Genomic DNA, 6,060 nt, shown 5'->3' with positions numbered 1-6,060 from the left:
AGAAGGACCGCCAGTTAATGTCTAACTCTAACTTTAACCTAACTATGATTTAAATCTTAGCTCCAAATTTAACCAGTTCCTCAGAAAACGAGGTTTTATATACGTATGCAGACTTTTAGTTAGACAAAGCTTTTTATTGCTTTGTATTTTCACGTCTCTTTTAATATTTATTGTATTTATTTTATTGTAAAGCACTTTGTGATTGTATATCTGTGTTAAGTGCTGTATAAATAAACTTGACTTACTTATTTACTTTACATGTATATAGACTGTACGTATGTATACAATAGTTGTTATTGAATTATAGTCCAACTCTGTCAAGCGCTGTGGAAGAAGTTTTAGTTAATTCGGTATGGAAAACAAATCTGTGTTTCTTATGTTTACAGACTCCATTTAAAGAAAAAATATGTGAGGAAATATTTTTACAATCCTTATTTACATCATTGAGACTGTTAAGAACAAAAAAAACATGAATAAACATGTTTCATTTCAAGAATTTTTCAGTTCCATTCATTCTCATAGTTAAGTAAAATTAAGGCGTTTTACATAAAGTTGACATGACGACTATTTAGCGAGGTTATTATAGTGAGCTAATTAAATAAAGAAAACTTCAATTGAAAAAAACATTTTTGTGAACTGAAATTTAAAAATAAAGAGTTTAAAAACAACAATAACTAATAACTAATTTGAAGTGTGTATTTATTTTTTTTTTGAATTTTGAAAAGTTTTATTTTCATTCATAGTAAAATGTGTTTTTGTTTACAATGTTGGACATCAGGCTCTGCAAGTTGAACATAAACATTTGTTATGCAGTTCATTTGGTTGAGTTGGTTCATCTAAGAGAATCAATCCTTCTGTCTTTATTGGATTTTTTTTAAATTCTGCAAAAACTGCCTCTTTTGTTGGGTTTTTATGACTCAATACTTACAAAAAAAACTCAAACTAACACTGAAACTGATAAAAACTCAACTAAAACTGAGCATTTACAAAAAATAAAAATGAATAAAAACTGGCAAACCCCCTAAATAAATCTTGTTATTTCGCTCGTATTAGACAAATCATGCTGGATTTAAGTTCATTCACTCACCAAACAGAAGGAACCCGAGCACAGACGCAGCAGGAGTCGACCTCATTGTCAGTGGATGCAGGAAAACTCCAAAATTACAAAAAAAAAATACAGTGGGTTTTCGTTCTGGTTTTATCCCGCTGATGGAGCAAAAGTCATGCTGGTGAAGATCAGTGTGGAGCTGCTGCTGCTGCTGCTGTCTCCTCCTCCATCATCATCCTCCTCCTCATCCTGGTCAGACTGAAGTGTTGCTCCCTCAGCTCTGAGGCTCCACTGCAACTCTACACCTGCTCCGACTGCGGCCTCGATGACAACGCCGGCCAAAAGCACACGGGCAAAAAGAGGCAGAGGTGCGAAATGCGGGCTGTGAAACACAGACGGGATTCTCTGCAACGAGCACAGCCATCGCCGGTGAATTATTGATGGCGCGCTGTTGATTAGGCGGCTCGTCCGTCTGAAACCCGAGCGGCGTAAGAGCAGAGAGCAGGAGACAAGACGGCAGAACAGCAGAGGAGGGGGTGACATGTCAGCTGCTGCTGAGCTGCAGGAGGAACAAAAAACTAACAAAAATAAAAGACATGAATCAAATTTGACCAGACAAATCTACACTGTTAAACTTTTTTTATTTGTTGACAATCTCTTCCTGTATTCTTGTAAATTTGCAGTAAGATACTGTCCAAAAAGGTATCATGGATGACCCCCAACAAAATGTTCATGACCACCAGTAATAATAAAGGTCAGTTTTGACTACTTATTCATTATTTTGAAGAGTGAATATTTGAAGTACACTATATCACATGTGTGAGAACAGACTAAGCCTCCATAATAAAACCGAAAAGGTAAAACATAGTACAGAAAAGAAGGAGAGAATAATAAGCAGAGGATGAAATTACATTAAAGTAAATTATAACAGTCCATAATAGCCAGTGAGGAGAGATACATCTACATAACTGTTTTATTTTAACTTTTATTATTATTAATAATAATATAATGGGTCTTTTTGTAGGAAAATGAAAGTATATCGAATCAAATCGGCAATTTCAACAGTCAATTAATACATTTCACCTATCTTCACATATCTATTTATTTTCAGACTGTACTTTGATTATTAAAATTATGTGAAAATAAAAATATAGGAAAGAAACAACTTATTTTATTGGTGTTCATGTAACTACAACGTTTCCAGTAGTTAGAGTATTTAATCTGTTGCAGATGAGTATACGAGTGCTTACATCTAATAGACATGTAAACCTCCTCTTCTTGAACACTTCCACCATATATGAGATATGTTCTCATACAAATTGTTTATCTTTGACACATGAGAAAGCCCCACCTGCGCAGGGCATCAAAAAATTAGGTAAAACTCTTACTGTTCCTCTCCACGGAAAACTTTAGTAAAAGGCGAAAGATTTATACGACTTGAATAGAAACAAGAGTGATCTACCTTTACAGAGTTAAACAGGGGGACGTGATTCTCCGTCACACACTCCTCACTTTGGTTTCAATATTCAAACACAAATGAATTACATTGTTTAACAACGTGACCACAAGTTGGTGCTGTGCATTGTGGGATATGAACAACAGTAACCACGCCCATTTTCATCAAAATCATGGGTCTTTTTGTTATCACTGAGGGTTCATGGGGGGGACTTCAAGATAATTTAATATAACATACATAATACATGAAATTGGAATGAAATAAAAAAAGGTTTTACTCATTTTCAATGAGCTTAACATACACTAGTTTGTGATGATAACTTTGTTGAAACCATGGGACTCGGACTTTTCCTAAATGTGTGTATTTATTGACCAAAATGAATGTATATCGAATCTGCAATTTCAACAGCTGCTCCCATGTTTGTTGGTCAATTAATACGTTTCCTCACTGTTTACCATCACCTACATTCACATATCTATTTATTTTCAGAATGTACTTTGATTATTAAAATGATGTGCAAATAAAACTAAGAACAGTCAAAATAAGTTATCGCCTTTCTATAACTTCATCATTTCCAGAAGTTTGAATATTTAATCTGTTGCTGAGGACGACATTAGAGCGTACATCTACTAGACAAGTGAGCCGCCTGGTCACTCATAGTTCAGTCTCGCACAGGATACATTGCCAGACAAGTAATCATTTATTTTGAACACATGAGAAAGCCCCACTTGCGCAGGGCATCAAAAAATTGGGTAAAACTCTTATTGTTCCTCTCCACGGAAATCTTTAGTAAAAGGCGAAAGATTTATATGATTTGAATAGAAACAAGAGTGATCTACCTTTACAGAGTTAAACAGGGGGACGTGATTCTCCGTCACACACTCCTCACTTTGGTGTCAATCTTTAAACACAATTGAATTACATTGTTTTTATAATCATGGATAGTATATGTACTGTTTACTAAGACTGATAAATGAATTACAATTCTGTGTTTAAGAATTAAAAAAAGGTTAACAACATGACCACATGTCAGTGCTATGCATTGTGGGATATGAGCAACAGTAGCCACGCCCATTTTCATGAAAATCCACTTCTACAATTGTAAAAAGAGTCAACTGGCAAATGTTTTTTGACCCTGAACTTCCACTTTTTAACGCAATGAAACCACAGTACAACAACACATACTGCACATCTTTTAAAAAAAGACAAGGGAAGGTTGGGATTCTCCAGGATTCAGTATATGCTAAACTTTGAGGTCTGATTTCAGATTGTCTCTTCTGTTTAAGCAATTTTTTGGGGGGAAGGGATTGTATGGCACTGTACAGGCAACCCACACAAACCCAAATAAGGACTGTCAGAAGTTCAACAAAGCTAAATTTGACTGTCAAAGGTTTGGGCCATGACAGGTGACTTCTTTTAATGGAAGGCATAATAATCTTAGTGTATGTAAACTTCTGACTTTGAAGAAAGTATTAAAATATTGTCTAAAAAAATTATTCTCTCATTATTCTGGCATTGAGCAAATAGAAATAATTTTGGTAATCCTAACGGACCTAAAACAGGAAAAGTGATTGTCTGATTTCATGTTCCTTTTTTTTTATTTATTATGTATTATTGCGTCCCAGCGATCTAGTTTTTCATTTTGTTATTATTAGTTTATTGTTATTACTTCCCTTCTTGGTTTTGTCTTTGTTTTATACCGTTAATAACAATAAGTAAAACAATTAATAAATAGGCAAACCAAGAACAGACCAAGCCTCCATAATAAAACCAAAAAGGTAAAAATAGCACAGAAAAGAAGAAGACAATAATTAGCAGAGGATGAAATTATAGAAAAGTAAATAATAATAGTCCATAATAGCCAGTGAGGACAGATACAGCTACAGAAGTGTTTTATTTTAACTTCTATTATTATTAACAATATAATGGGTCTTTTTGTGGGAACTTGTTATCACTTATGGGGACTTCAAGATAATTTAATATAACATACATAAAGCATGAAATTGGAATGAAATAAAAAACAGGTTTTACTCATTTTCAATGAGCTCATCATACACTAGTTTGTGATGATAACTTTGTTGAAACCATGGGACTCGGACTTTTCCTAAATGTGTGTATTTATTGACAAAAATGAATGTATATAGAATCTGCAATTTCAACAGCTGCTCCCATGTTTGTTGGTCAATGAATACGTTTCCTCACTTTTTACAATTCACAATTTGTTTCCTCGTGTTTACCATCACCTACATTCACATATCTATTTATTTTCAGAATGTACTTTGATTATTAAAAGTATGTGCAAATAAAACTAAGAACAGTCAAAATGAGTTATCGCCTTACTATAACTTCATTATTTCCAGAAGTTTGAATATTTAATCTGTTGCTGAGGACTACACTAGAGCGTACATCTACTAGACAAGTGAACTGCCTGGTCACTAATAGTTTAATCTTGTCAAGGATACATTGCCAGGCAATGATAATTTATTTTGAACACATGAGAAAGCCCCACATGTGCAGGGCATCAAAAAATTGGGTAAAACTCTTATTGTTCCTCTCCACGGAAATCTTTAGTAAAAGGCGAAAGATTTATACGATTTGAATAGAAACAAGAGTGATCTACCTTTGCAGAGTTAAACAGGTGGACGTGATTCTCCGTCACACACTTCTCACTTTGGTTTCAATCTTCAAACACAATTGAATTACATTGTTTAACAACATGACCACATGTCGGTGCTATGCATTGTGGGATATGAGCAACAGTAACCACGCCCATTTTCATGAAAATCCACTTCTACGTTTGTAAAAAGAGTCAACTGGCAAATGTTTTTTTTTCCTACATCCACGTAAGTGTTTTATTTTAACTTCTATTATTATTAATAATATAATGGGTCTTTTTGTAGGAACTTGTTATAACTTAGGGAAACGTCAAGATAATTTAATATAACATACATAAAACATGAAAAAGTTTTACTCATTTGCAATGACCTCATCATACACTAGTTTGTGATGACTACACTAGAGAGTACATCTACTAGACAAGTGAACCGCCTGGTCACTAACAGTTCAGTCTTGTCAAGGATACATTGCCAGGCAAGTAATCATCTATTTGAACACACGAGAATGCCCCACATGTGCAGGGCATCAATAAATTGGGTATAACTCTTATTGTTCCTCTCCACGGAAATCTTTAGTAAAAGGCGAAAGATTTATACGATTTGTATAGAAACAAGAGTGATCTACCTTTACAGAGTTAAACAGGGGGACGTAATTCTCCGTCACACACTCCTCACTTTGGTTTCAATCTTCAAACACAATTGAATTACATTGTTTTTATAATCATGGATAGTATATGTACTGTTTACTAAGAATATGTCAGATGGATGAATTCCAATTCTGTGTTTTAATAATTAAAACAAGGTTAACAACATGACCACATGTCAGTGCTATGCATTGTGGGATATGAGCAACAGTAGCCACGCCCATTTTCATGAAAATCCACTTCTAGCAAATGTTCGGTTTTTTTAACTTCCACTTTGTAACACAATGAAACCACAGT

The 6,060-nt window shown here is 34.3% G+C and overlaps 4 non-coding genes across 4 annotated transcripts; all 4 read right to left on the bottom strand.

Annotated features, from left to right (window-relative positions):
• Positions 1-2,391: 2,391 nt before the first annotated feature.
• Positions 2,392-2,505, bottom strand: LOC122779009. Its single transcript, XR_006361503.1, has one exon. It is a non-coding gene; the product is annotated as a U5 spliceosomal RNA (small nuclear RNA).
• A 719-nt stretch (positions 2,506-3,224) lies between these two features.
• Positions 3,225-3,338, bottom strand: LOC122779007. Its single transcript, XR_006361501.1, has one exon. It is a non-coding gene; the product is annotated as a U5 spliceosomal RNA (small nuclear RNA).
• A 1,667-nt stretch (positions 3,339-5,005) lies between these two features.
• LOC122779015 lies at positions 5,006-5,119 on the bottom strand. The gene has a single exon (XR_006361508.1). It is a non-coding gene; the product is annotated as a U5 spliceosomal RNA (small nuclear RNA).
• Positions 5,120-5,625: 506 nt separating this feature from the next.
• LOC122779008 lies at positions 5,626-5,739 on the bottom strand. Its single transcript, XR_006361502.1, has one exon. It is a non-coding gene; the product is annotated as a U5 spliceosomal RNA (small nuclear RNA).
• Positions 5,740-6,060: the final 321 nt, after the last annotated feature.

This window comes from Solea senegalensis, linkage group LG12 (genome assembly GCF_019176455.1).
Source record: "Solea senegalensis isolate Sse05_10M linkage group LG12, IFAPA_SoseM_1, whole genome shotgun sequence".
Classification (NCBI taxonomy): Eukaryota; Metazoa; Chordata; class Actinopteri; order Pleuronectiformes; family Soleidae; genus Solea; species Solea senegalensis.
The sequence above is the reverse complement of the archived record's forward strand: the minus strand, read 5'-3'. Positions and strand labels throughout refer to the sequence as shown.